Genomic DNA, 11,339 nt, shown 5'->3' with positions numbered 1-11,339 from the left:
CTTCTGTACCAAGGCCCATTTCATTTTTTGATTCTCATTGTCTTGTTTTCTTGAATCCTTTTGATGCGAAAAACTTGTCTGAAATCAGGGATAAATGTCTGTATTCTTGCCTTTCGTTCAGCCATTGCCTCTTTCTGGAACAGCTTTCTCTATCCCACCTAGTTTTCAGCAGTTTAATGACTTCTTACTTATCCAAAATGTACTTCCTCCAACCACACATCCTTTGACTCCTTCTATGACCTCCCTAGATGACGTTGATGCCCTTCCCTGCATACCCTTTATTATTATAGCTTCTACCATCCAGACCAAAAAACCACATCACTCAAATTACATTCTCAACTAATAAGGAACTTCTGCTAGATAAACACCTAACTGATGTTTTCTTTAATGCTTCTATTATGTTGTGCTTCTTGCAACCTGTATTTGTGCCATTGGTATTTTACAGCCAATTATGAAACATACAATTATAATTTATCTTACTTTCAACTCATCCTCTGGCTGGTCAAGGTCAGGACTCTGATTCCATGAGTCCATTTGGTTGCATTTATCTCTACATTGTGTTTGCTATAAATTTGATGAGAATATCCTTTTATATTTCATTGCTAAAGCTTTTGCACCAAACAGAGATGTTGTGTGTCAAGTCACAAGAAAATTCTGTCTTCATTGATGTGAACTGTCTGGAGTCCACAATTCAACAGGCTAAAAAATTTGTCTAACATTCTTGCAATATTTATCTGTATTTTGTACTAAATGCTTGGCTAATGTAAAAAAACACTGTTTCTCCCCTACTTCTGATTCAGGAGTCTAGGAACTTAGTAGTGAAAGAAAATGGGCCAGTTTCATTCTTAGCGAAGCCATAGCAGGACTTCATGCTCCCTGGCCCTATTCTCATTACACTTGCATTAAACATTATCCTAAAACATTTCTAGATTTGATGTCATGCCTTATGGCATGTCGTTTTCAGAATCCATCTTCTGTTTGTAATTGGAAAGATGATTGTCTCTGGTTTCCCAGCACCTTTTTTATTTTCTAAGATTTCTAGAAGACTACTAACGAGACAGGATGGAGCTCCTTGTCTCATGAACCAAGGGAGCTCATTGTTCATGAGACAGGAAGTGGGCAGATGGCAAGATGTTCCACTAGATCCCTGCCTCCTGGTACTCATGCCCTTGGGTAAACCTCTCTTCTTGAGTATGGCTGGTACTTGTGTCTTTATTCTAACCAATAGAATACTGTAACTCCAAAAAAAGTACTTCCATCATTAGGAAAGACAGGATTGCCACTTCAGTCACACTAACCAGCTCAACAGTCTTCTCAACTTGCAGGCTTTGATAAAATGGGTGGCTTTGTTGGAGAGGCACACATGGAGAGGAACTGAGGCTGGCCTCAGCCCACAAGCCAGCTAAAAACTGAGGCCTTCAAGAACTCAGCAAGGTTGTTCTCCTCTCAGAGCAAGTCTCAGCTATCAGCACCACCCTTTTAGCTGCGCTGAAGGAAATCCTGGCGGGTTTTCTCTAGTGGGGACCACCAGATAGGATGATGAGGGGATAAAAATTTCTTCTTTCCCACACCAAGTGAGTTATTTATCAGAGGAATAAAGGATGTTTGAGCCCTTCCATATCAAGTATCATCTTGTTTTAAAACGTTTTGCTGAACAGCAAGAAAAGTCATTATTTACAGCAAAACTACAAAGAGTTGGATAGAGTCCCAAAACTCTGATAGGAGATTTAACCATACAGAACAAGAGTTCAGCAAGCACGCTGCAATTCACGAGGAAAGGGTAACCCAAGGTTATGAGAGAAATGTGAACATTGCATGGCGATAAAACGCCACACACCTTGCTGTGGTTTGAATGTGTCTATGTGTTGAAAGTATAGTCCCCAATGCAGAGTGTAAAGAGATGTGCCCTCTAAGAGGTCACTAGGTCATAACGGCCCTGCTCTCACCAAGCACCGACCTCATTATTGTGAAAATGGGTCCATTATCATCAGAGTGGGTTGCTGTAAAAGTCATCTCGGCCCTCTCTTGTGCTGTCATCCTCTTACCCTTGCTCTTGCGCTCCCTGCCTTCTGCCATGGGATGACACAGCACAGATGTCCTCACCAGATGTGGGTCCTATGATCTAGGATTTTCAAGCCTCCAAGACTGAGCCAAATAACTTCCTATTTTTTATGAGTCACTCAGTCTCAGCTATTCTGTTACAGCAACAGGAAACAGACTAAGACACACCCATATAATCCTCTCTGAATAAAAGGGAGTCCATTGTCAAGCAACAAAGAGAAATGCGGCCCGACTCGCTGGAGAAACACACCTCACCCCTCCTTTACCACTTGGCACAAGTAGGGAGCCAAAAAGATCACCTTTCAGAGTTCTCAAAATGCCCTCTGAAAAGTCTGGTTCAGACCATGCCTTCTGACTGGGAGTCTGGTTCGTTAAGGCCGCTGTGACAAAGTACTGTACACCGGGTGGGTTATAAACAAAAGACATGGATATCTCACGGATCTGAAAGCTAAAAGTCCAAGTCAAGGCGCTGGCAGACTCAGGGTCTGGCAGGGGCCTGCGTCCTGCGTCACGGACAGCTGTCCTCTCACTGTCCTCATATGGCGAAATGGACATGAGATCTCTCTGGGGGCTATTTTATCAAAAGCACTGGTGTAGTTTGGACGTTTGTCCCTTCCAAATTCCATGTTGAGGTATGACCTGCATTGTTGGAGGTGGAGTCTAATGGGAGGTTTGGGGTCATGGGGTTGGCCCCTCATGAATACATGAATGCCCTCTCTGGGGAGGGGTAAGGTCTTACTCTATTAGTTCCCAAGACAGCTGCTTGTTAAACAGAACCTGTCCCCTCCCCTCCTTCCTGCTTCCCCTCTCACCAGGCGATCTCTGCACACACCAGCTCCCCTTCACCTTCCTCCATGCTTCGAAGCAGCCTGAGGCCCTCACCAGAAGCCCAAACCTGAAACTTCCAGCCAGCAGAACTGTGAGCTGAATACACTTTTCTCTAGAAATGACCCAGCTTCAGGTTCTCCCTTATAGCAACAATAAATGGACTAACAGGGACTCTAATCCCATTCATGAGGGTTCCACTCTCACGACCCAATCACATCCACAGGACCCACCACCAAATAGCATTACCTTGGGGGTTAAGGCTTCATATACGGCTTTGATGGGGATGGAAAGATTCTATCCATTGCATGGGACAAAGGGAGGCCATAGCAGCAGGTCATTCTCATAATAGTCAGTGTTCTGGGCTGCTCACTGCCCCTCACTCCCAGGCCTGCCTCCCCCCGTACCCCCAGGCCAAAGCCTTCATGCTACTCTGGGCTACCTCTCCCAGGTCCTGCATCCCAAGCAAAGGTGCAGACTCAATTGAGATCTCCTGAGGCTCACTCCCTGCCCTGTAACAAGATGGCCATGTCCTTGTTAAGTTCTTCTCTAGGAAAATGTTGGAGTCACATAGAGACTTGTACCTACCTGTGTAGAGGTTGTCCAGAGCCTCCTGTCACCCTCTCTCTCATCATTGGTTTTTGGCTTCAGTCCCACCTTCTTGGTGATGTCTTTTTCCCTGTGTCCCTCTCATCAAAGTAGCTCCCCAGTCCCCACTGTGTGTCTCCATCTCACTCCTCTGTTTTAGTTTCTTCAGAACAATTGTGACCAGAGCAATTGCCTGAATTATTCACTTATTTTGTGGTGTGTTTTCATATTTATTGACTGACTTCTCCAACACTAATCACCACACCTAGAAAAGCTCCCTAGTACGTGGTCAGTGCTCAATAAATATTTGTGGAATGAATGAAATTGAGCTCTAAGCATGGCCACAGTGGGGTTTTTAAGTTTTTCTGTGCTCTGTTCTTATTTTCTGCAATCTCCAAACTGTTTCTAAATCCTTATTAAAGGTTGCATCCAACACTGTTTTTTGCAGTGGGAAACTGAGAGGCCCCCGTTGCACTCAAACAGAGCAGCAAAGCATTCGTCATCCCTCCCCTCGGGGCTGGGACTAACAGCAGGGCCTTCCTCAGCAGAGTACAGCTATGCCAGCTGAGTGACAACCGCTCTAGTCACAGAACACAGCAGCACAGCAGGCCGGCGTGGTGGCCACAGGGAGAGTTCACACTTGGCCGCTTGTGGACAGGTGCAGGGTGGCAGCCCTGAGGAGGTTCAGAGGTGACCAGGGACATCTTGAGGGAACAGCATCAGTCAGGAACCAGGATATAAAAATCCATGCTTCTTATTCGAACAGAAGATGTGTCATCAGACGATGGGAGTATCTACAAAGAAGCCAGTCAGGAAACAAGCAACCCAGAGGCTTTTAAACACAGGAAGCCGCTACCCTCCTAGGCTAGAGAAGCAGAGGAGGCAGTGCTGGGGGCAGAGCCCGGGCACCCTGGAAGCAGCAGCAACCACGGAGGGCCTGAGGGAGGCAGCCAGGACGACTGGAGGGATGGAAGCTGCTGCTGTGTCCCCCATAGAAGGGAGGTAAGGCACCGGGACTCCGGCTTCCCTTTCTGCTCTCAGCAGCGCCTCACAGTGGCCAAGCCCAGCTGGAAGGCAGCCCGCAGAGAAGGCAGTACCCAGGACTAAAGAGGCTGTCCTTCTGGGCTACGGCAGAGCAGGAGAGGGAGGAGGCGGGGCACTGAGCAGACAGGAGTGTCAGTCAATTAGGCTGACCCTGGCCCTGCCTCCTCAATGGGGTATCAATGAAGTGCCGCCTTCTTCGGTAGTTGAGGCTGATGGGGCAGGAATGCTGGGTTATGTAAAGTGTCACAGTGTTCACTGAGGTGGATAACATGAAAACTTATTTGTTCCTGGGAAAAATTCTTAAATCTCATTAAGGCTTCTTAAGCATTCACAAAATTGAAGCCACCTTTCCCAGATGTTCGGATTAACAGGTGGGGCTAGATAGCCTACCTGAAATTCAGTTCCAGAAATATTTACTGAGTGTCTTTTACATGCAGCTGTTACTAGTGTTTTGTTTTTGTTTTTGTTTTTGTTTTTTATGTCAGGCATGTTAAGAATAAGTCCAAGAGTTCCACATTCAATTTTGTGAGGCTGTATCTTCACATCTTTCCCTGGGCTGGGACTAAAACAGCCTTCCTTGAAACTAGGACATGGGAGTGACGGTATTAGGGCAATTGCATCATGATGAAAGAATACCCGAGACTGGGTAATTGATAAAGAAAAAGGGTTCAATTGGCCCATGGTCTGCAGGCTGGACATGAAGTATGGTGCTGGCATCTGCTTCTGGGGAGGGCCACAGGGAGCTTACAGTGATAGCAGAAGGTAAGTGGGGAGCCCGTGTCTCACATCACAAGAGTGGGAGCAAGAGAAAGCAAGGGGGGACAATGCCACACACTTTACACAACCAGATCTCCCAGAAACTCACAGCAAGAACTAACTCATCACAAGGGGATGGCACTGAACCATTAATGAGGGATCCCATCCATGATCCAATCACCTCCCACCAGGCCCTGCCTCCAGCACTGGGGATTACATTTCTGCATGGGATTTGGAATGCACAAATATCCAAAACATATCAGTAATTATTGCTGAATTTTGAAGCCCCTGGTCCCAGGGGTAAAAGTTTCCCAAACTGGCCAAGAAGACCAAGGAAGGATTTCCTATCTCTCTGGAGCATGGATTACACTAGGGATAAACATCAGGTGTTTGAGTGCCAACAGCTCTGCCATTTGTAGGTTGTAACACATGATCAGAAGAATGCAACATACTGAATAGTTTGCTAAGGTTGCAGAGTTTGGCCTGAGCTAGGAGTGTGCATTCTTCACCAAGGTCTTCCTCAGAATCCATGCCAAGGGACCTGTGCTTGCTGAAGGGGGATAAGCCACAGCTGAAGACACTCCAACTTCAGAGAACACAGCTGCCCTTTAATACTGAAAAGCTTGCTGCCTTCAGCACCCCGAGTTTTCTCCCAACCTTGGATGCTCTACATGCGTGAACTCCAGGAAAAGAGGAGACACCCGGCATCCAAGAGAGCAGTCGGGAGTAATGGCCATTATGAAGAGTTGTTGGAGGTTCCTCAAAGAGCTAAAAATAAAACTACCACTTGATCCAGCAATGCCACTACTGGGTATGTATCCAAAGAAATGAAATCAGTATGTCAGAGAGATATCTGCGCTCCACAGTAGCCAAGATATGGAACCAACCTAAGTGTTGATGAACAGATGAATGCATAAAGAAAACGTGTTATAAACGTGTTATAAACCATAGAATATTATATTGTTTCTTTTTCAACCAATTTGTTATTTGCATATGGAAATGCAACTGAGTTTTGCATGTTGATCTGGCATTCAGCACCTACTTCCCCAGCTTCCTTCTCCTGTCGCGGAGCCTCAGGTTGGCATACCAAAATAACACATCAGCCTGAGTCCCAGAATGTCCGCCTAGAGCAAAGCCCTGGACGCTATGAGTGACAGGCAGAAGCTCATTTTGTTAAGCTGGTGAGATTTGGAAGTTGCTACTTCAGCGTGCTTTAACCTATCCAAACACTCCAACCTTGACTCAGTTGCCTGCAGCCATGTTTGGTTTCAAACACTGTATTAGCTGGAGCTCAGTGCCAGAAACAGAAACCGTTCTATGCCTTTTAAGCAGAAATGAGACAAAGAAGTTTGGTTGCTTAGAAAACACTGGGAAGGCCTGGAGATGGAAGCTTAACAGGATCTCTAGGAACCGCTCCAAGAACTGTGTGTACCTGACCCCGCCCAGGAGAGTCTGCACCTGCCCCATCAGGAAGGCTACCTTGCAAATCCTTGCATTCAAGGACATACCTCCATCCACAGCTATCATGGCCAGAATCGGGAAGCCACAGCCACACAGTGCCCCGGACACAGGAGCCCAGTAACCACTGCACAGGTGCGGTGAGTGTAGCCACCCCGCATCTACCTGTGGTCACCTTGGAAGCCAGAGGCTGTGCCTGCCTCCTCTTTCGCTTTCACTGCCAGCAGAAAACACCAAATGCCCCAGGATTTTGGCTGCTGCTTCTTTCTGCCTTCCAGGTCTTGTGTGAGTGCTTCAAAATGGCAGAACCCAATAAGCATACAGAAGTCGTATTTGCAAGGTCTTTCTATACTGTCTTAACCTCTTTGTGCTTGGCCAATTTTGCCAATGTGCCTTTATTTGTTTATTCAGTTTGATATATCCTAATCTTGTGATTCCAGAGAATGGAATTCATTTGACTTTCTATAGGTTATGCTGTATTTCATTAACTGCACATTTTTTTCACATAAAATGAAATCAGGATGCATCTTAAAGTTGACAGCATGACAGAAGTTAGTTGGCAGAGTTTTTTCTTTCTTAGGTAGTGTATAAAATAATAATGCATCTTACAATTGTCAGCATCTTATATTTGAAGAACCCACATACCCAAGAGGGAATGTAGCCCTGCCAACACCTCAATTTCAGACTTCAGAACTGTGAGAGAATAAGTTTCCATAGTTTTAAGCCACCCAGTTTTGGTCAATGTGTTATAGCAGTTCTAGGAAACTGATATAAGTGTACATGAGGCAAGCAGGAAAGATTATGCCAGAAATTACTGTGAATGAAGCAACAGGATGTGAAATAACTGGTGTTTTCGAAACACTGAGACAAATTTAGTGTGGCCGGCATGAGGCAACCAAGAGTGGAATGGGTGTGGACAAGGGCTCCATCATGAGGACAGCCTGTGCTTTTCAAGGGATAGCAAGGCAGGCCTGACCCCAGCTGCCTTCACTGGGAGGGAGGGAGGCCTCAGAGGGCAACCCCCAATGTTCCACCAGGTTCAAAGCCAAGCCACAGGGAGGCATCAGCCTGACAAAGAAAGGAAGGGGGAAGTAATCGGGAAGAAGCAGAAGGCTGTTCCTACCAAAAGTGACACTAACAGGACAACAGGTTCATCATTGTTGGAAAATCAACCAGGAAGAAAGTCATCAGTGATGGGCAATGGAGCACAGTTGAAGACATCCTGGCTGCAGATTCCAGAGATTCCAGGGCTCTTCACTCAAGCTTATCTTTCTTTTCAATATTTGTAGGAGACATACCTCACCCCAAAGAGACATGAATATCACAGGCATTTTAGTCTACAGATTTAATATTTGTGGATGAAGCCGTCTTTCACAATCTCAACATGTATACCGGACCATGGTTCTGCCAGGTCAGTCCTGCAGTCACAAAAAAGAGGACCAGGAAAGAGGTTAGGGGAAGGAGGCATCCCAGGCATGCAAAGGCAAAAGATATTCTTAGACCGTGGGTCCCAGGAGCTGCACAGTGAAAGCATGACCAGCTGGGTTAATAATCTGCTCTAGAAACTTGTCAGCTTCTTTCTTGAGGTTTATAGGAGAGATCTTTAACATATACACACGCACACATACACATATGCACGCGCATGCATACATATACACCCATACACACATACACACACATACACATACATCTATGCACATATATACATACACGCAAACACACATATACATACATGCACACATACACATATACACATGCATGCATATACACACACATACACATATACACACTGTGATGGTGAATTTTTTTTTTTCTTTTTGAGACAGAGTTTCACTCTTGTTGCCCAGGCTGGAGTGCAATGATGCCATCTTGGCTCACAACAACCTTCGCCTCACAGATTCAAGCAATTCTCCTGCCTCAGCCTCTGGAGTAGCTGGGATTACAGGCATGCGCCACCACGCTCGGCTTATTTTGTATTTTTAGTAGACACAGGGTTTCTTCATGTTGGTCAGGCTGATCTCAAACTCCCGACCTCAGGTGATCAGCCCACCTCGGCCTCCCAAAGTGCTGGGATTACAGGCATGAGCCACCGCGCCCAGCCAATAGTTAATTTTAAATGTCAACTTGACCAGGCTAAAGGATGCCCAGGCAGCTGGTAAAACATTATTTCTGGCTATGTCTGTGAGGGTGTTTCCAGAGACATTAGTATTTTAGTTGAATTGACTGAACCAAATTTTGAATCTATAAACTGAGTAGAAAAAAATCACCCTCACCGATTTGGAAGGGCATCATCCAATCCTTCAAGGGCCCACATAGAAAAAAAAGGCAGCAGAGGGGCTGACTCGCTCTCTTCTGGGAGCAGGATACCCACCTTCTCCAGCCTTTGGCTGCTGGCATTCCTGGTTCTCCGACCTTCATATGGACCAGGACTCACACTGGCAATTCTCCCGGCCCACTGGCCTGGGTTTGGACCACATTGCACCACCAGCTTTCCTGCATCTCCTGCCCACAGATGGCAATTCACGGGACTTCTCAGCACCCCTAATCCTGTGAGCCAATCTCTCACAGTAACTCTCTTTCTACACGTGTAACTAGATCTCCTGTTGGTTCTGTTTCTTTGGCGAACCCTGACTAACACATGCCCTAGAGTGGCATTCACCTGCCTGCAAATGCCTACTCTCTTCTGTTCCCTACAGTTCTCCAGCATTCACAGGCCACTGCTCAGAGACCACAGGCAGCACCATTGCCCAGGTGCAAAACACGTCTGCTCAGTTACGGGAACTCCTTCACACACTCATCAATCAGATGGTGATCAGTCCTTTCGCTGCACCCTCGATAAGCCAACAATTATTCCTTCAAAGAGATTAAAGCAAAACAGTGGGTTTATTACTTGTCTGTAAGTATTTCAGCTCTCCTTGCCAAAGAGTGTTTAGAAACTAGCTTGTGTTGTTATTTCCTTTGGAGTTTTTTTTTTTTCTTTTTCTGTTTATTTATTCTTTTTACAAATCAAGAGCTGACTTTCAACAGATCACAGCAAGGGAGCTTCTCTGCTATGCATAAAGCTCTGACCCTGAAGTAGGTTGTCTACAAATGATTTAGGTTCACCATGAACATGCATTGTGTGACGGGCCAGAGTTTTGACTATTGTTAGAGAATTCTTAAACATCTGTGTCACTGTCTCATGTTTACGTACAGATCTGTCTTTTATCTCTTCACCACACTCTCCCTGAGAAGAAAGCAAGCCTCTCACCCAAGTTCTCGAGATAAATAATTTCTCTCTTCCTCAATTAGAACTATAACAAACCAGCTCTCTTGGGCTGTTCTTGGGCTGTTTTTGGAAAACAATTTTCCTCAGGAAGTCCAAGTAGACTGTCCCTCTATTGTTCTGGCCATTTAATATTTTAAACAAGGTCCCCTTTCTCTGCTAACACAGAGTGATCAAGGCAAGAATAGCTTGGAACGTGTTTAAGTTTGCGGTATCACTCCCCATGACTAACAATTGTTTGTTTGTTTTTTTGTTAATGTTGTTGGAGTGTTTCTGACACAGGGTCTCATTCTGTTGCCTAGGCTGAAGTACATGGGCATGATTATAGCTCACTGCAGCCCCAGTCTCCTGGGCTCAAGCAATCCTCCCACCTCAGCCTCCTGACTAGCTAGGAATACAGTCATGCACCACCATGCCTGGCTGATTTTTTGAAATTTTTAGTAGAGATGAGGTCTCACAGTGTTGCCCAGGCTGGCCTAAAACTCCTGAGTTCAAGTGATCCTTCTGCCTTGGCCTCCCAAAATGCTGGGATTAGAGGCATGAGCCACTATGCCTGGCCATGAATAATAGTTGTATCTCTTCAGGGTTCACAGTGTCATTAACTTTTGTATTTTGTGGAAATTTAACAAGTCCTGACAGGCATAGCAGTATGCAGGATTGTAAATTATCTGAAACAATCATGAGGTTTTGTAGATTACAGAAAATCTGATGACATTAACCTATCATGATCTATAAAATATGCTAGCTTTTGATCACCCTGGAAGATATTTTATTTTATTCCTCACTCTATTGCTGTGCCAATGGATGAAAGTCTCATTCAACTTTTGCTCCTGTCAGTCTGTGTGTGTCTTCTTCCTGAATTTTGGTGACGTTTTCTCTTTACCATTATCTTGATAGACGCCCACCTCCTCATCCTTTTGCCAGTAAGTTAAATACAGTCTTCTTTGCATCCATCCCACATTCAGGGCAACTGCACAAAAACAGGCAGTGATGGAAACAAATACGGCAAATATCAAAGCCATAACTCCTGCTTACCTTATCAATTGCTCTGAGTAACAGCGGTGTACTCCTCAGAGAAATCCTACTCATCACTGGAAAGTGTCCTAACAAACCCTATTGGTTCAGAACATTGTGTACCTACCCCTGAGTCATTGAGAACAGGATGCTTTCTTACCAAAGAAACCTATAAAGTTCAATTACTCTCTTTCCGGTGCTACCAAATCCATTCATCTGAATTGTAATGGGTCCTGAGTATCACAGACAATTTCACTTAAGTTGAATGCACATTTATAGAACATTTTAAAGTGTACAAACCATTCTCAAAAACATGAACTCATTCATT

Source organism: Colobus angolensis, unplaced genomic scaffold (genome assembly GCF_000951035.1).
Source record: "Colobus angolensis palliatus isolate OR3802 unplaced genomic scaffold, Cang.pa_1.0 Scaffold432, whole genome shotgun sequence".
NCBI classification, from domain to species: Eukaryota; Metazoa; Chordata; class Mammalia; order Primates; family Cercopithecidae; genus Colobus; species Colobus angolensis.
The sequence above is the reverse complement of the archived record's forward strand: the minus strand, read 5'-3'. Positions refer to the sequence as shown.